Raw genomic sequence first — 12,753 nt, forward strand, 5'->3', positions numbered from 1 at the left:
CTTTTCTTGTCACACGATTTCTGAAATATCTTTCTCAAAATGCAAAACGGCAGGAAGCCACTTTCCATTTCCAAACACAACAATCAAAATGCTACACTTATTCACCAGATCACACACGCACGCTCCTCAAATGTGAAAGCACTTTCTCATCTCATCACTAACCAATTACTGCTTTTCTCTAGAACAGGCCAAACGTAATGGGGCACCAGGCTGTTCTAGTCCAAAAAAAAAAAAAATAATCAAATAAAACTGGTTTGCCATCCATCCACAATTTGTAGTTTTGTACCACCACATTCACCTTTTCTAAATCCTGAATTTTGAATTCCTCTAAAAAGAATAGAGAAAGTTTTTTGAGCCTAGTACTGTAAAGTATATGATGGCCAACCCTAAAGTATGCCCGCATGAAGCTTCTCCAGGTAATGGACGCCTAAAGTCTAAGTAATCAGTTCATAACAATCCTATGGCGGTGTGTGTGTGTGTGTGTGTGTGTGTGTGTGTGTGTGTGTGTGTGTGTAATCAAGGTGAAACAGGAACAGATGTAATTGTGTGGTGCATGACAAGATTAGTATTTTTTTTGGTGGTAGATTTGAAGTTCTAAATCTGTATAGACTAAGTCGCTAGGGATTGTGCCTGTAGAGTTTTGAAAAAAAAATGATATTGTTTTGAAAATGTGTGTAAGCTGTTGCAAAAAAGTAATACAGGGTTCCATACTATTGACTATCCTTCAATTCTTCTTCTCCCCCCATCCCCACCCCCCACCCCCCTTGTAGAGTACAACACGTGTATAAAAAAAACAGTTAAAATAGGGCACCATGGCAGTTTGTAGCAGCGAACTTCATCACAAATATTACAAGTGAAAAATGTTAGATTATATAAATCAGGCAACATGAGCAGTACGGTGTAATGTTATTGTTCTTCACCCGCCACCTCCTCCTCTTTCTGTCTGTTTCTCAGTAAAGCTTCTGGAGGCCTGTCACCAGGCGGCCATGCTTTTCCATGGTTCAGCTCCGGGGCTTGACACATCACAATGATAAGAAAGCAGTAGGGATACATTAATGAAAAGATGATGTCACATCTCTTTTTTAATGAAGCCAGTGTGCGATGAAGCCCAGCTGCTGGATTCCCACAGGCAGGGTTTTAACACAGCAGAACGCCTCTCTACTGTTGCTTTTTCATTGACATGCCCAGAGAGACATCACACACACTCAAGAAAGATTTACAGATGGCTGAAACTTAAAGGGATAGTTTGCCAAAAAAAAATACAAATTAGCTCATCGTTTACTCTCCTTCATTTGGATACACGTTTTTTTTTTTTTTCCTTCTGTTGAAAACAAAATAAAAACAATTTAATTTAAAACAATAAAAAAAAATAATACTATGGAAGTCAGTGGGTTTTAGTTAAGGGTAATGTAAAGTTATTTTCAGTGTACCAATGTTTAAAGCTGATATTTGAAAGAATGGATATTCGACTTTTAACCAAAGAATGAAAAATCTTTGCTGGGTCTTTTGTAGACCTTTTAAAATAGTGAGTATTGCGCTGTAAAAAGCTGATGCGTTTACATATAACTTGTGTATGTGTGTGTGTTTAAACATAACATTCTGTAGTGCCTTGAGTTATTGCCCAGCAGGCACATAACATCATAAGACATTAATATTAGGTTAGATTTAGATTATGAAGTCAAGTGACCTAAATTCATTGTCTAGGCTGCGTCTAAAGACGTTATTTTGATGTCCAATAAATACATCAAATAATGTGGTTATTTGGTTTATTTTAGGTTGTTAGAAAGTGACTAAAATCGAATGTTGAACTCATCTCAAACCTACAGTTCCTTCTCAAAAAATGTGAATATTGTGGTAGTTCATTATTTTCTGTAATGTACTTGTAAACATTAGACTTTCATATATTTTAGATTCATTACACACAACTGAAGTAGAAGCCTTTTATTGCTTTAATATTGATGATTTTGGCATACAGCTTTATGAAAACCCAAAATTCCTATCTCAAAAAATTTGCGACCAATAAAAGAAAAGTGTTTTTAATACAAAAAAGTCAGCCTTCAAATAACTATGTTCAGTTATGCACTCAATACTTGGTCGGGAATTCTTTTGCAGAAATTACTGCTTCAATGCGGCGTGGCATGGAGGCAATCAGCCTGTGGCACTGCTGAGGTGTTATGGAGCCCCAGGATGCTTCGATAGCGACCTTAAAGGGCCATGACACCCCCACTTTTGTTTAAAGTTTACTTCTGAATTTTTTCAAAAGATGCATGATTAATGGGCGTGGAGCTCTGCGAGCATAGGGCAGGAGTGGGTGTGGCCAGCAGGGGAAAAGGGGAGAGAACAATTGTTGATGTCAGTTAGCTCACAAATTGAGACAAACCGTGAGGAGATGCATGAGTTTATAGTTTACAAAGTTAAAACGCAAAGAAATAAACAGTAATTTAATGCCCTGCTACATTTGTTATTTGTAATTTCATATACAGACAACAACAATTTATATCATTATAAAGATAAGTGTGTTCATATAAACACTATAAATGAGGAATTTTCTGAATCATAGATCTAAATGCAGACTCAGTGGAGCAGGTCTCCTGACCTGTCTATTTTAAAAATTAGTCCTGCTGGTAATCTGGAGGATTTAAGCGAACACAGCAGCACGGCGATGTGTCTGAATGTGAATGAACTCCTGATACAATACAACATCCGCCATTCTCCTATTCTCGTACTGCTCTCCCGACAAAAATGCTTGCAGCACACACACAGCTTTGCTGTATGATCGGCCCTGACAGGATCGCAGGGAAAAACATGCAACAAACCCCGTGGATCATAGTAACAAACACATACGAGCCTTCATAAACGGCTACTGCGTGCCGTGGGTTCGTGTCTCAAAGCTTGAGCTTGGCACTGGTCTGCGTCTGCCTTACCTTAGGAAAACATGTGCTGTCGTGCTCTGATGAATAATTAAGCAGCCGGCTCTTCTCATAGGATAAGGACGCTACGTCGCCGATTTTGATCCTGCCCCAAAAATCATTTTAAATCCGGAAGCTGAAATTAGCTGACAAAAGCTCAAAATTATCCAGTTTCACCCACAATTAAAGCTGACAGGTGCTAACATTGTCTTAACTGATGCTTAACACACACAAATCTGTTAATATATATACAAAAAAAAATTATCCAGGCTGTCCTGAACCTTTAAGCTCATCCAGGGGTTTGGATCTTGCGTCTCTCAACTTTCTCTTCACAATATCCCACAGATTCTCTATGGGGTTCAGGTCAGGAGAGTTGGCAGGCAAATTGAGCACATTAATACCATGGTCAGTAAACCATTTACCAGTGGTTTTGGCACTGTGAGCAGATGCCAGGTCGTGCTGAAAAATGAAATCTTCCTCTCCTTAAAGCTTTAACCAGATGAAAGCATGAAGTGCTCCAAAATCTCCTGATAGCTACCTGCATTGACCCTGCCCTTGATAAAACACAGTGGACCAACACTAGCAGCTGACATGGCAACCCAGACCATCACTGACTGTAGGTACTTGACACTGGACTTCAGGCATTTCGGCATTTCCCTCTCCCCAATCTTCCTCCAGACTCTGGCACCTTGATTTCCGAATGACATGCAAACTTTGCTTTCATCCGAAAAAAGTACTTTGGACCACTGAGCAACAGTCCAGTGCTGCCTCTCTGTAGCCTAGGTCAGGCGCTTCTGCGGCTGTTTCTGGTTTAAAAGTGGTTTGACCTGGGGAATTCAGCACTTGTAGCCCATTTCCTGCAATTGACTGTACACAGTGGCTCTGGATGTTTCTACTTCAGACTCAGTCCACTGCTTCCGCAGGTCCCCAAGGTCTGGAATCGGTCCTTCTCCACAATCTTCCTCAGGGTCCGGTTACCTCTTCTAGTTGTGCATTGTTTTCTGCCACACTTTTTCCTTCCCACAGACTTCCCACTGAGGTGCCTTGATACAGCACTCTGAGAACAGCCTATTCATTCAGAAATTTCTTTCTGTGTCTTACCCTCTTACTTGAGGGTGTCAGTGATGGCCTTCTGGACAGCAGTCAGGTCGGCAGTCTTACCCATGATTGCAGTTTTGAATAATGAACCAATAAAGCACATTTTTTGAGAAGGACCTGTACATCATTTTGATGTCAAATACTGACATTCATTTATCAGATACAACAACCTAAATCCAACGTCTGATAGACGTCATAGTGGTAACATCCACACAACATCAAGTTGTAACATCATTAGACATTGTTATTTGGTTGGTTTTAGGTTGGACATTGGACACTGACGTCCTTGGCCTTGATTTGCGTTGATTTCTGACTTCAACCTGATTTTCATTTCCAAACAAAAAATTAATGTCCCCATGACATTTGGGTACAATGTCAATCTGCTACAGCGTGGATGAATCTTGCCTGCTGGGTGTTTAATGTCATTTTAGTCATCATACAGTATACATCCATCATCTTCTCATCAGTGACATGCATCTAAACAGTCTCTGGGTCATTGCGTGTAAAGATTTTGAACATCTTCTTGGACACTTTTAATGCTTCCAAACAGTTTGCTGCAATTACAAAGCACACATTTCTTAAAGTAGTTCATTATGATGCAATTTGATTTGACAAGAATCACAGAACTGATTTTTCTAATCCTCATAGACAAAAAAATAAATGAAGTAGTGACTGCAAGTTGAAGGAAAGTAGTGGAGTAAAAGTATGAATAGTGCACTTAAAATGCACTCAAGGGAAAGTAAAAGTACATATTCATAAAACGACTTAGTAAATTACAATTTCAGAGAAAAACTACTCAATTTCAGTCATTTAAGTATGTGCAAATAGTTACTTTACACCACTGCTCACACTATTAGCAAATCCCTAACTAGGACATTTAGCTCAATAAACTACTAATTCACTGCTTTTTACTAATTAGTAAGGTAGTCAGTGGGTTGAGATGTTGGGTAGGATCAGAAATGTAAAATATGATCATACTTTATAAGTGCTAAAAACAGTGTAAATCTCAACAATAGGCAGGTAATAAGCCAGTAGTAAATGGTGTGAATTGTTCCTTAATCCAAGGCCACCAGACAAGGGCACCACAGGTTCTGGAATATTCTACAATATGGGATTAGGGAGGATAAGCATCGCATTAAAAAGAAGATCCACAACCACTTATACACTATTTGTGTCTATTCACTGGGTCAGACGTGCCGTTTTAGACATAATTTAAGGAGGGAAAAGCCCTTATCTCTCAATCTTTAAAGTATATCTTACCACACTGCAGCCTGATCTCATAAGAAAACATGTTTTACATTTTGTTAGTTTAGTGGCTATCTTGTACAAATTCGTTTTAGTTCAGTTATACGAAAATGTACACTTTTAAAAAGGTGTGGCAAACCTCACCCCTAAACCCAACCATTATCTGAAGATTTGTAAATCATCCCAAATTGTACTAATGAAATTCTACGAATTCATTTGAATTAGCCAATAAAACAAAAAGGTACATATTACCATGAGATAGCATTAGAAATCCAGGAGGGCTGGTGTCCTGCAGAGTTCAGCTTCAACCCTAATCAAACATACCTGCATAGCTTTCTAGTGATCTCGAAGACAGTGATTGGCATGTTCAGGTGTGTTTGATTATACGTCAATACGTTTGATAATACATTTTAGTTTTAAAACAGCGTTTTAGAATAAAAAACGAACCACGTCCACATTGGCGTTTTACCCAGGGTTTCTGAACCACTCTCCTTCCACACTAACCCACTGAAAATGCATATCACGTGAGCACACATACACAGCAGCGAAGAGAGCTGTGCAAATCAAGGACGTACCACTGAATCTAATCTAACTATATTTGTTAAATGTGATATTTAATACATCTCGTCTTTATCTAACGCCATATTCCAACTTTGGTTGTTTGAATCTATTATTTGTTCTCAGGTAACTTGTTTTGACTTACTGCAAAGAGTTAATATATTAATTTATGTAACCACGGACACTGATTCTGCACATTTGACTGATTGCTTGCATTTCTTTTCGATAATGTATAAACACACTGTAAGTATGTTACACACTGTTATACTTTTATAATAGCCGTTATTGATTATTAAAACTGATAATCAGCAAAAGAGAGAGTATGTTTCGTATTTTTAATGAAAATGAAATGAGGCAATTATGTTATAGGTTCTGTTTTGTTATGAATATGCATACAGTGAAGATGACGGTCATATAAATATGGAGCTACACGATGCCTTAACATTTTGGCGACTAAGTTTATAATATCAAAATGAAAATAGGCAGTTCCTTATATCATGTTTTCATTTTATTATTAAAGGGCCATGACACCCCCCACTTTCGGTTAAAGTCTACTTCAGAAATTTTTCAAAAGATGCTTTATTAATGGGCGTGAAGCTCCGCGAACATCGGGCAGGAGTGGGCGTGGCCAGCAGGGGAGAACGTGAGCGAATGAAGCTAGCTCACAAAATGAGACAAACTGTGAGGAGACGCATGAGTTTATAGTTTACAAAGTTAAAATGCAAAGAAATGAACAGTGATTTAATGCCCTGCTACATTTGTTATTCGTAATTTCATATACACATAACCACAATTTATATCATTATAAAGATAAGTGTGTTCATGTAAACCCTATAAATGAGGACTTCTCCCTCAATCCCCGTATCCAGCAGACTCAGTGCAGCAGGTCTCCTGACCTGTCTATTTTAACCGTTAGCCCTGCTGGTAATTTGGAGGATTTAGGCAAACACAGTGATGTGTCTGAATGTGAACGAACTCCTGATAAAAGACAGCGTCCGCCATCCTCTAATTCTCGTGCTGCTCTTCCGACAAAAATGCTAGCAGCACACACACAGCTTTGCTTTATGATCGGCCCTGACAAGATCGCGGGGGAAAACATGCAACAAACCCTGTGGATCATGGAAACAAACGCATATGAGCCTTCATGAACAGCTAAATACTGAGTGCTCGTGCCGTGGGTCCGTGACGTGTCTCACAGCTCGGGCTTGACTCTGGCAGGTCTGGCAGGTCTCATGAATAATTAAGCAGCCGGCTCATCTCATAGGATAAGAAAACTCCGCTATGAATAATAATGAGAAACCGACGCGTCATCATTGCACTTGCAGTACTGCGCTACGTCGCCAATTTTGATCCCGCCCCAAAAATCATTTTAAACCCGGAAGCTGAAATTAGCTTACAAAAGCTCAAAATTTTCCATGCTCAACACACACAAATCTGTTAATATATAAAAAAAGTTCTCCGGGGTGTCCTGAACCTTTAAGAAAGTGAACAAACGATGCCAGGTGATGTGAATAAGGTTATAAAGTACACTGTTCCCTTTGAAGATTTACCCAACATGTCCTTGGAATTTTGTTTTCCATGTCAAACTTGCAAAGTCTGACAATAGTATCTGGATGCAGCCTTTATTATGCAAGCTGAGATTGCATCACTCAGCAATGCAATGTCAGACACTGCACTCAATGGAGTGAGTGACGTCACTGTGACAGGTTAGGGTTAAGGTTAGGTGAGCGCATTAAAAAGCATTGGATGCAGCTCAGATTGCACTGCACCAGGTCTGCATCCAGACCCCACCAAGTCTGAGCTTGCAAGGAGAGGATGCAAGACTGAACTGTGTGTAGGCTACTTAATATTGAGGAAAAAGCCCCAATTAGAGGGGTAAATGTCTGCAGCCCTGCCTCCGTTTTCAGATGTTTTAGTTTTCCCCCCTTCCACCCTGGCACAGAGCAGCAGTGTTTTAAAATGAAAATGGCCTCTTCAACGTTGTCAAAACGCTCTGTTTTCAGCGCTCAAAAACTGCAGCATAGTTTGGACGAATGGCCTAACCTTAGCAAAACTTACGCGTTTTAAAACTAAAATGTGTTAGTGTAAGTGGGGCCTAAATTTGCCCATAGTCTCAAATTTATCTGGGGTGCCTAAACTTTCTATCCTGAAGGGCTGGTGTCCTGCAGAGTTTAGCTCCAACCCCAATTCAATACACCTGAACCAGCTAATAAAGCTTCTGGATAGAGCTGCACAATATACCATTTCAGCTTCGATATCACGATGTGTAAATCCTCAATTGTCACATCACAGGATCTGCAATGTTGAGAACAGATCATTTCGCCATAAGCCACAGAAATCTTGTGATTTGTAGAGTGAAAGTTTATCAACTCCATATGTTTTTAAGGCATGTGACTGTCAGCATTTCAGTAGAGTTTAAAACATCTGGGCACAAGAAATTATGGAGTTTTAACAAAGATAAATTGTATTTAATTACTGATACAATGAAGACCTTACATTTACATTTTATTTTAAATTTGCACTGCAAAAAAAAAAAAAAAGCTTTTCTATAAAAGTTTTAATTGTTTCTTGTCTGAATATCTAAATTACAAACCAAAAATAAGAATATTTTGCTTGTTTTAAGGAAAAACTGAAACAAAACATTTTTAGTGACTCTGTGGTGCAGTAGGTAGGACTTTTGCCTCACAGCAAGAAGGTCGCTGGTTCGAGCCTCGGCTGGGTCTGTTGGCATTTCTGTGTGGAGTTTGTATGTTCTCCCCACATTCATGTGGGTTTCCTCTGGGTTTCCTCCACAAGTCCAAAGACATGGTACAGGTGAATTAGATAAGCTAAAATTGTCCATAGTGTATGTGTCAATGAGAGTATGGGTGTTTCCCAGTGATGGGTTGCAGCTAGAAGGGCATCCGCTCCGTAAAATATGTGCTGGAAAAATTGGCGATTCGGACCCAAATGAATAAAGTGACTAAGCTGAAAAGAAAATGAATAAATGAATGAATGATATTTGATTTGGGCATTTTCAGATATTTAAACTAGAAACAAGACAAAAACTATGTGATTGTGATTTATGCAATTTCGGTACCTGAACAGACTTCGCAGAAGAAAAAAAAAAAAAAAAAGAAAAAAAAATTATATATATATATATATATATATATATATATATATATATATATATATATATATATATATATATATATATATATACATACACATATATATATATATATATATATATATATATATATATATATATATATATAATCCCAGATAGCAAAATACGCTCGGGCCAGTTCCGGCTAAATTCTCGCCTGCCGGAGACTTACTCCTCGGCCCGACTCTGGCTGCCTAATGTAGAACTGGCCATAAAAGGCCCACAGTCTCAGGCCTCAGAAACTAGTTAATACGACTACGTCACCCTGGTGGGGAACCAGATAAACACCTAGTTAGGACTCACAGGTAAGTTTTACCACGTTGAAGGCAAGGAATGGACGGAGCGAGACAGAATATGCAATACAAAACTATAAGTTTTATTTTAAGAGCACAATTTAAAACATCACAATCCATAACAGTTTACTTCCCAGCCAGGCGTAGTGGAGCAGAGTAGTCCAGCTGCAACTCAATGGCAAGTTAACCCAGTCAAATTTTACCCCACATCAACCACTGCACGCTCACAATAGTGGAAATCACATCACTTTACACAGCCCCCGTGAAACACCAGCGAAAGGCAGTAGCTGGCCTCCCTGCTCCACAACCAGGCCTTAATGGTTCCTAACAAAAGAAAGAAACACACCTTGCCACACATGCAATATGAAACACTGGCAAATCATTTTTAAGTGTTTAAGACAGGGGTGACCAACCTTGTTCCTGAAGATATACCTTCCTGCAGATTTCAGTTGCAACCCAAATCAAACACACCTGCCTACAATTAGTAAGTGCTGTTAAGGTCTTAATTAACTGGTTCAGGTGTGTTTGATAAGGGTTGGGAATGAACTCTGCAGGAAGGTAAATCTTCAGGAATAGTGTTTAACGCCTCTGGTTTAAGACATAAACATGCAGAAAGGTAATAGCTTTTCCCTGTCACCTTTGTCTGTGGCATTTTGTTCTTTTCTCAGCCTCAATGAAATGTAGCACTAAAATGTTTCTTAGTTGCCTTTTTGTGCTTTCAATCACATTGCTTGTACATCTACATTCCACATCTGTTATCCTGAAACCTATGGCACACATAAAACCTCCAAAACGACAACACTTCAATCACAGCATCTTGCACCCAAGCTGTTGAATTTGCTGGATATTGAGCTGGATGTCACTGCTGGCAGGCATTCAAGTTCTTACTGAAGGAAGAATGCAAGATGGAAAAATACTTAATGGGATAGTTTAAATCTTGGGGAACAGGCTGTAAAAACCTGGTGTAAATGCCCCTACTGTGAACATACCTTCCCAAGTGCAACAAATTATTTTATTGCACAAAATTTACAAAGGTATTGAAGGATGAAAAATATTTTAAAACTGTTTACTGAAACGTTCTTTGAGGGAAAGTCTTTCAATTGCATAGTCAAAAATATAAATTTTTTGCAACCATTATTTTTAATAAAGCTAGTGTTTCTCCAGTAGGTGCAGACAGACCTATTTGTTCTTAGACTTTAAAATAGTCCACTAACTCAGACAGTATCCCTTGTTTAGAATGTCTGATTCCCCATAAACACATCATATAAGCCCATCAGTGGGAAATGTTTTTGGCCCAATCCCTCTACCTGTTAGCCCTTCCCCTTACTCTGCTGTTGTGGCTGGTGTATTCTGGCAAATTTTCTTACCCCTTGGTTTCGAGTGTGGTCCTAAAAAATCTTCATTCGAAGGGTTATCTACCCCTTCCCTTTAGCCCTACGCCTTCAAACTAAAGAGAATTGGGACACCCCTAACCCTTGAGATAAACGCGCAAAACAAGGAGTAGGGGTGACGGGGATGACTGCACCCAGAAGTAAGGAGATCCTCAAATTAGTATTTTTTGTCAGTATTATAAATTTTTACAACAAATAAGCACATTATAATATATCTATAACCGCGTTTATGTTTTACTATCATGCTTTTGAAAAAAATGCTAAAATAAAAAACGCAAAATTTCGCAATCTAAAGTCCATAATCATAACTCCTGTATAGCAGTCTCTCAACATTTTCACACTCTGTGACACTCAAAAACCCTGTCAGTAATGTCTAGCTTTTTACAGTGTCTATATTGTCTATAATGTTAATGTTGTTTTGGTGTGTTGGCCAATATGGCCACTGTGTAAATGAGCAGTACAGTTACAATCTTATTGCCACAGTATATCGTGATGATAATATAATATGCCTTCGGTGATTTCCTGAAGATAAATACCAAAACATAACAAAACTGGAATAACTACAGCAATCACGATTGTCTGATCTCAAATGAAGCATGTGATCTTGATCCTGATGACATATGATGACGTGTGCAGATGCTGTAGTGGTGTCCTAATTCTTAGGGGTAATTTATGAAGCCCCTCCCCTTCACTCTTGGTTGTAAGGGCCAAGGGGAAGGGTTAGGGATACAAAAATAGAACTGGGTTTGGGCCTTAATTAGATCCCTTTTCATGTCACGTCAACTAAAACTATAACTGAGAGACTTACACAATTTCTTTCAGTCTTCAATTTCTTCCAAAAAATCATCTTTCAATCAGATGAGCACATGAGTGCCACACGTGTGGATCCAGAGATTTAGCCTCAAAGGTCCTGACATCATTGTTTTTATTTTGCATTTCATAGAGAGCTAACACTTTTCGACTTCCAATCCTGAGTGTTTTCGAAGATGTAGCTCTGACGGCTGTTGAGATGCCGACTTCTCGCCTCCGTCTAGGTGTCTACATGTACCTACAGAGCAGAGGTGTCAGACACTCTTCAGGCACTTGCACCCAATGACCTGATTCTGCTGGCAAACTAAATCCACATAGAGAAAAGTGGCATTCCCTGCTGCTTTCCACTGATGTAGTTGAAAACCTAGTTGTTGCCTAGCAACCAGCTCAGACAGAGGCGAAGGAGTGCTGGGATATGAAGGCTTTTAAGAGGATGAGTGGAAACCAGGCAGATCAGATGACTTTTATAATACAAATAATGAAAGAACAGCAATTTCCACATCTAACTTTTAAAATAATTGAATACAGTAATGAGCGACACGATGGATCAGTGGTTAGCACTGTCGCCTCCCAGCAAGAAGGTCGCTGGTTCGAATGCCAGCTGAATAAGTTGGCATTTCTGCATGGATTTCCTTCGTGTGCTCCAGTTTCCCTTACAGTCCAAAGACATGCAGTACAGGTGAATTGAATAACCTAAATTGGCTGTAGCGTATGTATGTGAATGAGTGTGTATGGATATTTTCCAGTATTGGGTTGCAGCTAGAAAAGCATTTGAATCCGCTGTGGCGACCCCTGTTGAATAAAGAGACTAAGAAGAAGGAAAATTAATAAATTAATGAATACAGTAATGTAAACCATCACATTTTCACTCATGACCAGGTCTAGAAAATATGATCATATCACCCAAACTTTATCCTCCTTCCACTGGATTCCTGTTAAGTTTTGTATTGAATTTAAAAATTGCTTCTAACCTATAAAGCTTTAAATAATCAAGTTTCTGATTATCTAACCAACCTTCTGTCACGCTACAATCCAACCCGCTCTTTAAGGTCTCAAAACTCAGGGCTTCTGGTAGTACTTAGAATAGCTAAGTCGAGTAAAGGAGGTTGAGTCTTCTCAATTACGGCTCCTAAACTCTGGAATAGCTTTCCTAAGTGTCAGAGGCTCAGACACACTCTCCCAATTCAAAACTAGATTAAAGACCTACATTTTTAGTAAAGCATATACTCAGTGCATCACTTAGTGGTATGATACATGAATGTGCTCCACACAGGTTTCTGCATCTTGTTTATTTACACTAT

The sequence above is a fragment of the Danio rerio genome, chromosome 20 (genome assembly GCF_052040795.2).
Source record: "Danio rerio strain M-AB ecotype USA chromosome 20, GRCz13ab, whole genome shotgun sequence".
In the NCBI taxonomy this organism is placed as follows: Eukaryota; Metazoa; Chordata; class Actinopteri; order Cypriniformes; family Danionidae; genus Danio; species Danio rerio.